Source organism: Anser anser (assembly GCF_964211835.1).
Source record: "Anser anser genome assembly, chromosome: 6".
NCBI lineage: Eukaryota > Metazoa > Chordata > Aves > Anseriformes > Anatidae > Anser > Anser anser.
This window is the reverse complement of record NC_139726.1, coordinates 23,807,843-23,822,428: the sequence shown is the minus strand read 5'-3', so window position 1 is coordinate 23,822,428 and position 14,586 is coordinate 23,807,843. Positions and strand designations below refer to the sequence as shown.

The 14,586-nt window shown below is 35.4% G+C and overlaps 1 protein-coding gene across 1 annotated transcript in view; it reads left to right on the top strand.

Annotated features, from left to right (window-relative positions):
- The first annotated feature begins 143 nt into the window (after positions 1-143).
- Positions 144-14,586, top strand: part of LOC310901464 (uncharacterized protein) — a 425,578-nt gene continuing 411,135 nt past the window's right edge. Inside the window, exon 1 of the transcript XR_014585827.1 lies at positions 144-4,258. The gene's annotated coding sequence lies outside the window, so the exon portion shown is untranslated. The remainder of the gene's footprint in view (positions 4,259-14,586) is intronic.

Sequence of the window (14,586 nt, the reverse complement as noted above, 5' to 3'; positions counted from 1 at the left end):
GGGAGAGAGGCGCCCGTGAGGGCTGTGGGGAGAGGGGGGGGCGTCGAAGCGCTGCCCCTGAGGGAGGCACCTCGCAGAGCTTAACGGCAGTGAAAAGAAAAAAAGGGGGGGGGGCGGGGTGCCAGGGGCGTACCTCCGCGCGAGTCCCGGGGAAGCCGTGAGGGGCCCCGAGCCCGCCGGGGGAGGATTTTTTGTCTCCTGGCGTCGCTTTTGTCTTGAGGGTGCTGCGGAAAGATGGCTGTGCAGAGGCTGCTCGGCTCGCACCCTTTGGAAGCGGGCGTCGGTTAGCGTAAATTATTTCGGATTGAGTACCAGAACAAATCCGGGAGGTTCGACAAACCTCTCTGTAGCTTCGTCAGCAGAGGCATCGCCTGTATCTTTTAGTGGGTTTTGTCACCACAAGCTAACAGAGGTGAAAAGAAGGGGTTTTCTTCAACAATTTGATGTAGAATAAAGCAGAGTAAAGAGTTAAGCACATACATAAGCATTTTTTTCCTTATCTGGAAAATGACATGAGGAAAACGAAGGCATAAAAATGTACCTTCTTCAGTCTTGTTTATGCCTATCCTCTCACGGTTCCAGTAATTATTTCAGAACAATGACCTAACCCAGCTTTTGGCACTTACCCCCATTAAAAAAAAAATTAAATTTGTGCATTACAGATGAGTACACCAACTGATGTGGTTTCATTGAAAGGCCCTTAGGTGGGTGCCCCCATATGAAGCACTAGGCTGAAAGGGTTATAAATCACTAGAAGTTCAGTATTAGCTGCAGATTCATGTGTCTGTGTCGTTAACCCACATTTCCTACAAAGAAAAATTGGAGAATACGATCTTGGAGTTTCAAGTTAGCACCTTTATTTTGACTTATGCAACAGCGTCAAAACCTGTTTAACTTCTCTAAAAAGATTTTTTAAATATGTAGATATATTTACAATAGGTTTAGAAATGTTCTTTCTACTATACTGTACCTCAGTTGAAATACGTTTTTGAAGTATTAAATCTGTCAGAAGATGGTGACTTCCTACAACGTAACGTTGCATGGAAATCTTAGCAACCTCCAGATCATCTTTGTGGTACAACTAAAACCATTGATTTCTCATCCTCATCTCTTCTCCCCAAGTGTAATGCACAGTTTAACTTTTTATTTCAAATAAAATTATTCATGTATGTGTCACTTATGTTCCTTGTTCTCTTGCCCTTGAATAGTGTGAGACAGACAACAGCGCTGGCAATGTGTGTCTTAAAATACTTGTCAGTTGCAAAGATTCTTGTTAGTTTATACTGGACTTGCCTCACAATTTGAAGAATACCTTCATTAGTCTGATGTTATTCGTTTACCGCTTAAGTATCAGTCATGGAGGCTGATAGTCTTGTAGTCTGATTTGGTTGCACGGCCATAGGGAGATCCCATTTGAATTCTATAGTTTCAGTTCATGATCGTCCTTCCCCGTGTGTAATCAACTGTATAGAATGTAATCATTTTATAATATTGTGCTAGCTACACTAGCATAAAAGGCAAACCAATAAATGAAGGAGTTGCTTATTTTACAGAGTCACAGTTGCTTGTGAAAATTGTCCACAAACAAGTCTGAGGTCTTAGATGAAAAATTGTACTTTTGATTTCAGGCAAACAATTTTCTGCTGGTAAAGTGTTTTGAGGTTGGTTGGTACCCAGAAGAATATTGCTTCACATCTTGGATCACACAATTCCTTAAGAGAAAACGTGGCATTTAATACACTTCTATCTATTTTGGCTGATGTAGTTTCATCATTATATGTGGTTTCACATTATTTAGCAGACCTAGCGTTGCTTATCTGTGCAGATGATTGACATGCCTTTTTTTTTTTTTCCATCAGTGTTTGCAAATGTACTGTTTTTTTTGTAAGCCATAGGAACAGTAGATTGTACCTGGTTCAAAAAATGTGACAAAGGCCTTTAACTTTCATATACTTTCATGGCTGAAATTTCAGTCTTTTCTTCATCCTCTTCTTTTAATTGTTTGTTTAATTATTTATTTTTGATTGGCTCTTAACATGGTTTTAGATTGTGAAAAGATTCTTTGTGTAAAGAAATATTATTGGTGAAATTGTCCAAAGGTTTGCTTTTGTTTGTTTGTTTGTTTTTTTTACTGTTACACAGAGATTATGAATGTGACTATGAAATTGATCTTGAGTTCTACTCTCCAGAATAGTAATGTTAACAGAATCCATTCAGTGAACGAAGTATGTTTTTCATAAGCCTCTTAGATTGCAGAAACAAATTGACTTATTATTAATTAAATGATTGTATTGTGATGGTAGTTTTGTAAATGTAGTTGGTCTAAATATATTTAAGTTTCCTATCTTGAAAAGGACACAACTGCAATTTTGATCAGAAGGCCTGCGTGCTCTATACTAAAATGTTCAAGTGATTTTCAGGACTAAAGATCATTTACCATTCTGTTCTTTTTTTCTGGGTTTTAGAAATACAGTATATTCAAACATAGGTGTTACTGTAGATGCTTGACTATTGTGCAAGCAACTGCAGCTTCTGTTACCTTCTTCATTTAGAAACAATTGTTTTCACCTCTGCGCTTCGTTTAAATTGCTGAGCTTCACTGAACAAAGACAGGATAATATATTCATGTACATTCTGATAACAGGTTGGCAGTTCCTGTGCTCGTGTGCAGCACAGGCTACATGAATACTATTTATGTCATTAGTTAGAAAATACGTTTAACAAATAACCTGATTATTGATACCAGAATTAGTAGTCTGATTATGCTACTGTATTCGCTTTAATTCAGAAATTGTTAATAATACTCTGTGTACCTAAACTAACCCTTTCCGCTTCAGATTGTGCCATTTCAAGTGTTTTCTACTCCAGAACACTAGCAGTTTGTGGAAGACTTAGTTGCAGTGGTTTGAGATAGTATTTCCCCTCTCTGTTTACTTTTTTTCTACTGAAGTCACCGAATGAGTGTAGATATGTAAACCGCTTCAATTTAGTCCCGTACATTAACTCTACTAACTAATATGTCAGTCTTTGACCTAGTTTATCTGAAGGAAAAACACACGATTGTCCACCAGACTAATACAGGCTTAATAATCTCAAGCAAACAATTGGGGAAATAACACCGAAATCTTGTAACATTAGACTCCATCTGTCAGAGACCTTAGATCGTTTTTGCATGACTTATATTCCTCAAGAGTTACATCTTAGAGCTGTGATCTAGGAATTGAGACAGATCAATTAGCAACAATCTCAATTAGAAATACTTATAAACTGCTTTCCCTTTGTATATTTTGTTTTTATTTAGGGACGTGGCATTATTTTTTTCTACAAGTTGTATCCTCTTATAAAATGTTTATTCTTTTGAACATTTTATATGTGGGCCAGATATGTACCATGGAAAATAATCCTGCATTTGGGATTGCTGTAGAAATGAATACAGTCCTAAGCATTTTTTTCCCCCAATTGTTTTTCCATTCTTTGGATTCTAACTAAATCTGAATGTATTTAGACTCTATTTTATTCCATAAACTGCTTTGTCTATCTTTTTATCTCAGTTTTTCTTAAAATTTTACTTGTTAGAAACCTTCTGACATAAATTAAACAAGAATTATCATTGGGAATGATAATGAGGACTAACCAAACAATAAACGCTCTAGCAGGGAAGGAAAGATACCTCGCTGAGATGCCATTTTAACATGGCTGGCTTTGTAACTTTGTGCACATTTCATTTACGTTTATGGTCTGGATCTTAGGAATTTTGTTACTAGCACAATTATGCTCTAGACAAAGTATAAGGGTGTCACGTTAAAGTGACAACGATCACATTTATGAAGCTTACTTGCGATAAAATAATGTATGTCTAACATAGTCTATGATGCTTGATTTACACTAGGCTCTAGGGTAAATTTAGGGCTCTCTTAAAAGGAACATACCTTGTTTATGCTAGACTTCTTGTGTTAGCAAACATATTTTCTTTAAATCTAGATCAAACAGAAAGAAGCATATGTATTAGGGGAAAAAAAAAAGTCATTTTTCAACAGCTTTAATCCTGTTGTAATAGCCACCTACATGTTGAAAACTCCAGTTAAAATAAAAATGAATATGTTGTTTTTAAGATATAAATATATGTAATAAAATCATCACAGCATGCAGAAACATAAGAAATACAAGCTATCTAGAAAGAATTTTAATAAGAGTACATGTTTTCTTTACAGAAAGAAAAAATCTTATAGAGGAAGGAGAAAAATGAAGGACATAGCAGGTAATATCCGCTGTTCTTGAGATCAAAATTCTTGAAAGTAGTATATAATTTTACTTGACCGTAGTGTTCATTCTTTTTTCCTATGATTTGGAAAACACTAGTTAGCAGTGGTTGTACTACTAGCTAAACAATAAGTATTATTGGGCATGTTTTATTAAGGGGAGGAACTGCAGGTGGATTTCCTGCTTGCCTATGTAGCTGTGCAAGAGAGTAAGGCAGGGGAAATAAATCTTGTTCTTTCCTTGACTGCAATGCAGATCTGGCTCTGGGAGGGGTTTTCAGATCTGCATGGCTCAAACACATGGTCAATGTTCAGCCAATAGTTAGCCTTACATCTGGCAGTGGATTTGCGCAGCTCAAAATGTATTTTTTCTGGCTGCTAAACATGAAAACCTCTCTCTCACTCTTTTTTTTTTTTTTTTCTCCTAAATTGAATTTGCACACATTCTTCAGATTGTGATTTATATCAAACATAATTTTAACTGTTTATCTGGTATACACTGTGGCTACCCTAAAAACTACATAGCCAAGGACTGTCACAGACAGTTTTGGTTTTTTTTTAATAGCAGCTACATAAAAGATTCCTTTCTTGTGCTTACTCTCCCAGCTATGCTTAGGATGCTAGGATCATGCTTTTTGAGGGGTTGCTGTGTTTTAATCTGTTTACATCTTGTACTCCAATTTTGACTATTACACCTCCCTGGGAAATCAGATATTTGAAAAGACATAGAATTGATTTTTTTACATAATTATTTACTGTTGCTGCTGAGAAACATTTATTTGTATTTGAGATTTTTAGATTACTGTAATGCAAGAACATGTGTACAGTCCTCTGTATAAGGACAGCAAGAAACATGTGTGAATAAGGTTATGCATTTCAAAAGTTGCCAAAATAAATTTAAATTCCAAGCGGTAATACCGCAAGCTCTAATGTTTGCATCTGGAACATTAAGTCATATCTGTTAAAAATATATATATATCTAAAGTCTACGTAAATATTTTTACAAGCTATGTATCTTTCTTCTTTCTTTCCTAACAAAGAAATTTTGTATTAAGTTACAAATAGATATTGCTAAATACAAAATAATATCCCCTAAAATATGGGCGGTTGTAATTTAAACCAGTATCATAAGCATTGTGATAGTTTCTGCTAAGTATCTTTTAATTCTTTCCTGCTACATTTAAAATGATTGTACTGATCAGTGCCAGGAGTTCAGTGAAGATGCTGGGTAAGTAGAATAAAACTCTACAGAATGTCAAGAAACAACCTACTCATTGTGGCTGATTAAATCACTTAATTAAGAAAAATATATTGAAACTACTGAGAAAATATAGCCTAAGGTGAGGAAACTGCAGCTGACAGGTAGTCATTTGTACATTCAGAGACCTCAAATGTATGAACTGATGTATTCCATGGAAAATTGTGATACAAATTTAAAAAATGCACTGTAATGCTAGAATGTTCATCACAGAAATGGCTGTACACACTTGTTTACCAAATATTGTAGGTCATGTGAATGCAATAAACACAGTTGGAAAATGCTGAGTAGTAGAAATGTTTATGGCAATATATAACGTGATGACATTCTGCCTTCGGGACACACATGGTTTGAGTTCCTTGGACATATAATTAATCATTTTCTATGTGTTAGTAAGAGGCTGGTAATATAAGCAGATTATGCAAGAGAAGTCTAACATAAGGTAAACTGTCTAATACTTTAAAAGGTATTCATGTTTAAGGCTGTAACTTTTAAAGGAGTGATGTCATGTAAATGGGAGCAATTCACATTTTAAATGTTGCCATTTTACTTTGGGGAAAATGACAGATGACTGTTTTTTTGTGGAGTATCATTTGACCTCCTCTGAAACCTGTTGAAATGTAATATAGACACTAGCACCTTTTTAATGTTTGCAAACATAATTATGTTGTAGCTATTTCATCTGCATTTGACATGTATTGTATCAATCTGTATTATCCAGATGTCAGAGGCCTTGGTTACAATATCTTGTACCAGATAAAGTCAAAAGTTGAAGTTTGAATTTGTGGTCTTTAAGGGACTTAAACAAACCATGTCACAATGTCCCCAAAATGTATAAAAAATTCTGGATGAAGGATTTAGAGTGATGGAATCAGATTCTTACCTAATGTACATTCCTTGGACTTTATGTTGACTAAGGAGGAGGCCTAAAATCTAAGCAGTCCTAAGGTACTTGCAGATATTACCCATTTCCATATTCTTTTTGGGTGCAATTTCAGAGACTTAGTATACAAAACATGCAGATAAATGGATCTGTTTGTTTCACTGCAGTGGGACCAACTTGAGGAAGGATCACCTTGGACTTTGTGACTTAGAAGTTTGTAGGTTTACTCAACAAAGAGGGCTGTACTATTTCAAATACTAGATGTAGTTTTACTACAGATTTTCCAATGGTAAAAATGGTTTGTTTGGTTTCTAATATATATTTAGTGTCTCCCAGTACACAATATTTTATTAAAAAATCAAGAAATGTGCTTGTAGTATAATTATAGAAAACACACAGCTGGCTATTTCTCTAAAACATGTTTAAAGCTGCTATTTTATCTAAGAATTAGCTACTTCTTTGACCTTCCCATACAGACATATGCTAATCCTCCAGCACACGTTATTTTCATTCCCTCCCCTTTGTTACAGAACCAATTGAAGTAAAGTTACTTTTTCTTCCATTCTGTAGTCCCGTGCCCAAACAAAGACTTTGTCTTGCCTTTTTTTTTTTAATTTTATTTATTTTTTAAGCTTAATACCTTCACAAGTGTTTAAGCAGACATGTAATTACATAACACATCCCAGTGGAAAACTGGGAGTACTGTATCAGGCCTGGAGCAGTGAGGCAGTATTCCAGGCTGGCTGCTGGAAACCACAAATCTTGGCCATTACTGCAAAACTTGTGATAGGAACACAGAGGAGAGTGTTATTAGCCAGTCATGGCGTATTAAATTATACATGACTGCAGCACTGCTGAAACACCAGCCTTTTTCTGTTTTGTTCACTTCAGTGACATGAGGTGGATTTTTCTGTTTTGACCTTTGAAATAGATCTGTCAATATTGATTCTAAAATTTGCCTACGCTCCATCTTCTGAATCCAACCATTTCTGAGTGTGTGTGTGTATATGTGTGGAATACCTATCTGAGATCCTGTCTACACTAAAACACAAGCACGTATGTTGCCAAGTGGTTTACATGCACAGTCTTAGGATGCTGAGGGAATTTTGCAGTACATAAGGAGAAAAATAACTGTACGTTTCACCCCATTGTTAGGGTTTTATTTAAGTGGTGTTCCAGTAAGAATAGAACATAAGCTTTAGTCCATTCTACCATGACCCATGCCATGACTCTGTATGTCTACAGTTGCAGTCTTCTTTACTGGAAGTGAATTATTGGACCAAACAGCTGTTGCTGAATTACTTCTCTTTGAAGGGTAAATAGGAGAAGGGAATATTTTGGTATTATGCACATTTTTGGTTGGAATGAGTGTGTCACTACTACATGCTGCCAGTTCTTGTTTGTTTGATAACAGTCCCACAAACATTCAGTTTGTAATATCAGGGATCATGTTCCTTTCTTGTCCGCCTTACATAAATGATATTAGTATGCCAGAACAACCAACATTATTAACCGCTGTAGGAATGCCAGCAGTGCAGAAGTTTCCTCAGACCTTGCTGAGGCCTTCCTGAGGTTATACCATTCACTGCTACTCTTCCTAGAGCTCTGTGAGTATTCCTACTTCCACTGAGGACAGTATAGGAAACTTGCAATCCACATGAGACTGTAGGACTGCCACCTTGTTACTTCTAAATCACAATTCAGTCTTATAAGGTTAAATCTAGTATGCTGATGTGGGAAGAGGAATAGGCTAGAGTTTTGTCTTTGCTGTGACAACCAGCAGTGCTTTGACTGTTTTAAGAGGAACTGGGTCATAAATACACACGGAATTATGAGTATTATGAAAAATTAGAATAATACACAATTGCTCATCGATACTTCCTGGAAAACAACAACAACAAAAACAAACTACGTCTTTCTAATAAAACCAGTCAAAACACTGCTTTCATAATGCTGAATTTGAATACCTTTTTTGTTTGCTTATTTGTTTGTTTTCACTGACAGATTGGTTGTGACTTCAGCTGTGGTAATTGAGGGTGTTTTCCTACATCCCTAAATCTAATGTGTTGGATAGTGAAGTGGCTGACATGTAGGCCCACATTCCTCTCTCCTTACTATTTTCTGAAGATGATAAGTTCCAGCAGGGGAGGTGTCAGACAAAGGCAGTGTGCAAACGACTTAAATCTCTGCAGCTGTTGGCTCATTTCTATTCTGGTGCCACATGTTGTTAACAGTAATTTGTGACATTCATCAAAAGTGGAAAGCAATGTTTTCTCCATTAAAAAAAAAACACTGTGATTTTTTAGTTGTTGTAATGTGTGTGCTACTATTGCAATTAAGCTGAATGTTAAAATATTAATGCAGTTTGTTTGTCACTTTGGCAATACTGCCCTAGCACTTACTGCTCAACAGGCAGACTTTGTTCAGAAAAGAAAGTCAAGGTGACAGTAAGGAAAAAAAGTCATTAGCTGTTAGCTAATCAGAAAATACCTTACCTTTCTTCTTCTTCTTCCTTTTTTTTTTTTTTTAATTTTCTGTTCTTAATAATTACATATAGTAAAGGAAAATGAAATTCAAAAAGGGGGCTTGATGAATTTAATGGGGGGAGTTTACAGAAAGAAACAAACCCCTTTGTTTTCTTTCCATATGAATGCTTGGTGAATTTCAGACTCTGAACTTTACTGGGACTGTATTTACAGATAAGGTAGCTGATGATAATTCAAGTGGAATTAGAATCAACTTAGAGCACACGACATCAGAATAAACTCTCTGAGTACTTTGCTCAAATATATTTATACAGTAGTCTAAAACTTCTCCTCAAAACCTTGTATCCATTATATTAGTGATATGTCCTGTCTCACAAAATTTAGATTCAGAGCTGCGTTTTCCAGAATCTGGAGTAGTTTTGTTTGCAGGTTTGCTTTCTGACGTCTTGATAGAAATTGTCTATTACTTTGTTTTTACTCATGGATGAACTGCAGCCCAGTTCTTTTTATACCTTCCCTTTATTTTCAATTTTTGATTGTATCTCCAATTCTTATTGTTATCCTCTTTATCCTGTTTAAAAAAAAAATCTGTTTTCAAAAATTTTATAAAGTCAATCATACTTTTATTTTTATATTTATCACATATATTTTTCTTCATTCTCTTGATTTTAAAATCAGATAGCTGACGTAGCTCTGAGTAAGTTTAAATAAGTGTTAAAGGCTAATGAGTGTAATAAATATATTTTACTTGCAACGCCACATTAGTATTTTGCTCTGAGGTCTGAATCTGAGACTTTACTAATTGTATGCAGATTTCTAATCCTTGCACAGCATTCCATTGCAGTTGGTACTTCATAAAGAAGGAATCCTTCTTTCTAAAACTGATTGGATGACCAAGAATCCACATTATTGCTGAATGATGGATCTAATCTAAATTATCATAATTCCATAATCACAATGATGGTGTTTTAATATATCAGTTCCATTGCAAAGTAAAATATTTCAAGCCGTAAATTCAGTCCTCTTTGTTAAAATAATCTCTTAATTCAAGAGATGTACAAAAAATAGTTTACCTTGTGTGATTCTTTAGATACTACATTCCTAAATCCGGTAATGTTTCTGCTCATTTTGACAGAGATCTAATGGACTTGCAAACTTAAATGCTAGCTGTAGGAGTACAATTTGTCTTTTACTAATAAAGCTGGTGGTAGCATTAGTCTGTCAGTTTATGTGTGGCATAATATTCAAAGCTATTTCCTCATACCTAGATTAACTAATCAAATATATTAAGCAGCATCAGATTTAAAATCTTGTATGTTTTGGCACACATCACAAATATGCTAGATTTATACTATACTACACCTTTTCTGTATTTCTTTGGGAAGATTCAGAGCTGTGAATGCCAGATCTGAATCCCTTTTGCAAAGTAAAAGGAAGAAATTAAATACTTTTGACTCTACTGCAACAGTATTATATGAAATAATGTTATCATCTTGAGTATAAACGGGTTGGGTCTGTAGTACTAAGGCTCTCATCCAACCAACTTTGATGCTGCTTAGATGCAAAGTTGTACTATAGGTCTCTTACCAGACTTAATGTATACTAGAATTGAAGAAAGGGTTACTACATTCCTAAAAAGAGGATGATACCTTGAAAGTATTAAGTTAAAAAACAATGCATTTGTCAAATGAACCTTGGACAGTGATATATACATTTGTTTTATTCCCCAAAGAGCTTTGTATACAATTTAAAGCAGTGAGAATTGCTGGTATTATGAAGCCTGGTCTAGCAGTGTGAATGAGTTTTTTTGGCTCTTTTTTTTTTTTTTTCTTCTCACAATTCCACATATAAATACTGAGAAGCTTGGCATAAAGAACGCAGCCTGGGGCATACCCCATAAAACTTACAATGCAATTAAATGAGCAATTTCTACTGGAAATAAAATGGGTATGTTGAGTAGAATATGAATTAAGCCAAGCAAGAACAGAGTCAGACAACCTTTGATAGTACTCCAGGCTCTTCAAAAGAACCCCCAGGGTCAGCAGTACCAAATGCAGCTGACAGGTCAAGGCCAATCAGTAAAGAAAGATAACTGCAGTTTGCAATGAAAAGCAGGTCATTCCAAATTTTGATTAATGTAGTCTCAACGCTGTGGTGTCCACTTGAGTGGGTTAGCAAAATAAAGACAGATAGCAGTGGATTAACTCTAACACTTCTTTATTATTCTGCAGCCGTTACAAGCTTCTCTGCTGCATTCGCGAAGACTAGGTTTTCTCCAATTTATGATCCTCTGTCTCACATTGCTGTCTGTCCTGAATTCTATGGAATTAACTCAGTTACAAGGGGCTGCCCTGTTGACTATTTACAGAACTGCCAAAATGACCTCAAAACAACTTTGGAACAGGGCAAACCCACCATATTGTTAAAATATTATGATTAGTTGATGTTGGCAATGTGTTTATGCTGTGGAGCACATGGCAAAAAGGTGTCTGCTCCCATGGCTTTGGAAAAACACTAGAGGCAACTAATTTGGTGTTTGTTTTCAGATTTTGTTACACAAAGCGAAGACTCAAAATCTCTGGTTACAGAGTGAACATTGCAAAGATAACTTGACAGTGGCAGGAATCTGAGAGGTTCAGATATAATGAAGAAGTGTTGCCACATAAACTTTCCTCTTATGAAAGAACAAATGTGTTCCCTATCTTTGTTCCTTAGATGTTATTTTTTTGAAGTAGAAGAGAAACAAATATGGTCTCTTAGTTTTTCTTTTCTGTTCTAAAATAAAGTTAGCAAAGAAGCATCCATGTGCATACCAGCCAATGTGGGATTGAAATAATTCTTTACAAAACACAAAATGCCTATGTGAGTGAAGGATAAAATTCACTAGCAAATATGAAATTACTCCAAGAGATTTAAAATACCAAAATAATTTGACATAAATAGATTTCTTTCATTCAGATTCCTTTTCTTTCATTCCTTTCATATATATATATATATATATATATATAATTGGGGGGGGATACATTTTTTTTTCCTTTTGGAAGGTAAGAATTTGTGCCATACCAATTTGAATATATATTATAATTTTGTTTTTTAACCCAAATCCTGGTGTGCTTAGTTTTCCAAGTCAATTATATTGAAGGTGACCTGTATAATTCTCAGAGTGAGAATTAGTGGTTTGGTTTTTTTTACATAACTGTGAGTGGCTCTTATTCTGTGTGTTTGTTGTCTTTTTTTTTTGTTTGTTTGTTTTTGTTATTTTTCATTGGGTAAGGAATACACCTATTGAATAGTAGTGAGTAGAGAGCTATCAGCTAGATATTTTAGATATTTCAACTGCAGAATTTGTAACTCTGCTGTTCAAAGTGTATGTTATCTTCTCTCTGGTTGTATGGAACATTGTAAAAAAAGAATATGTATAACTTTATGAGCTATGCTGTTTAATGGTGCCAAGGCCAGAACAGCAGGGTTCTCTTGAGGTAACTGCCATTGCAGACATAGAAATCTTCTCTCTATGTCCCAGTTTTCAGAGTCACTTTGGTTGGACAGCTGCAGAGAATCTGCCCTATGATTGGAGAAAACTTCATTTTTAGAGAGGATTTTCTTGCACTATAGAAGTATTTCATTGTCTATTCACACCACAGCTGACAGATCAGCCACCAATATGATGTATCTGTACATGAACAGTGCTCTGTTATTGGTATTATGTGAACATTTATGGGTTTCTTTCCTCAGCTTGTAAATAAATATAAAATTCAGACAGTTGGCAACAGTTGCCTGAATTTTTGCTTGCTGTCTTCTAAGGCAGAGCAGTAGATGACAAGCTTGCTGATTCCCCTGCTTTGAACTTTGTCTGCATCTGGATTTGAGTGCATGTCAGATCAGTACGCAGTGACACCCTGAAAGAATCAGAGTAGAACGCAGCCATGAAGTCTATTGCAATGTCAGGACCACTGCAGTTAGAGAATGGAAACCTAGGACTTGCCTCTAAGGGCATCTGTGTCCTGCCAGCAGACAATGAAAGCAGCAGTCTGGTCTGAGAAAGGAAAGCCAGTGAAGGAGGCAGACTGCATGCTATTTATTAGCTAGCACAATAAAGCAGTTTCTCTAGCAATGAACCTGAAGTGTCCATTGAGTTAATACAGGATAAAAAAAGCCTGGTGAGGTAGGCCATTTACTGGGGTTCATCCCCTTCATAATCCAACATAATGACTCCTATGTTGTACTGAACTCCCAGCAAGTAGCAAAAATATCACTCTTCTGTCTGTGCACAGTACAGTTTATTTTCATTTAATAAAAACAAGCCCTGAGTCTGTTAACTATTATCCATTTCCCTTTACAGGATGTATCTTACCAGTCATCACTGAGAATATTGCTTTCAGACTCATTTTAGTTTATAGCTCCAAATATTTCTCATTTGCTTTGAATAATTGTTTTCCGTTGAAAATTATATAGCTGGCTTGTTAATTAGTAAGATATAAACAGGACACATCACTGCATTTTTAAAGCTATGGTGCCAGCTAGTGGTGAGAGATGACAGACAGCATTTCAACCTTGACATTTATGTAAGTGTACAGTCTGTTTTTATTTGCATCGTGATAATGTGACATCAAATTTTATTTTTCAGTTATCACTACTTTGTGACACAAAAAAGGCAAAATAAAATCAGCAGCTCCTTTCATTTTCCAGTCAGATTTGAATTGGGTATTGTTTATTTGAAATCTTCCTGCCGTTATTGATGGAATGATTGCATCATTCATCAGGCCATTTGCCAGTGAAGTTTTTTAGTCTGTAGTTTCTCATTTGTGAGCATAAGTTATGTGTTATAGACCTGCAGGTGCTGTTTTAGTTTGCTAGAAAATGGATTTAAAAAAAAAATGAAGTAGGGTTTAGTTTTGAGCAGCAAAAAAGATGCTTAGACAGTCTCTTGAAAAGACTGAGGAGAGCTCTAGTGTGGCTAACACATGGTAAAACTCTTCATTGATTGTACTGACTTGTAACTGATGCACCATGTTAAGATGAAAATCCTGTTATTAACATATAAGAAAAATTCAAACAATTCATTATTCATATGCACTGTCTGTATCCAAATGAGATCACAACAGAAAAGCAAAACAAGCAAATCTTAAAACATTTGTAGAGAAATGGAAAAAATAATTAATATCTTTTATGTTTTTTGAACAAAGAGTCATTGACAGGCCATCTTTCCTAGTTTAATTAAGCAATAACTGATCTCAGTGAGGATGTGGAAGGCTCTTGAATACTAATAAATAAAACCCAAAGATGAAGCATTTCTTTCATTAAATAGTGGGAGCTGTTTATAACTCTATTACTTACTGCTAAAATCAATTATTATTACTAATACTCTACAAGTAATTTATAACTGAAGGCACACTGAAGGTTGTAAAGCAGAACTTTTCTTTTTAGATGTCAGACATAGCCATGAAGGTCAGCTGTTGTGAATAAGGACACCTCAGATGAACACACTTGTAATAATATTTGTGAAGATAGATCTAGTGTTAGTGACAGCTGCACACAGTAACCAGAGCTGTCACAGTCTTACTTCCAGTCTAATGTGTATCACTACACTGGTGTAAAAATACAGGATTGTATTTAATCTAAAGGAATAAAGAAAATGGATTTTTTTTCCCCCAGAAGATTTAATCAACCGATGTAAACACACAGGCAATTTATTTAAAA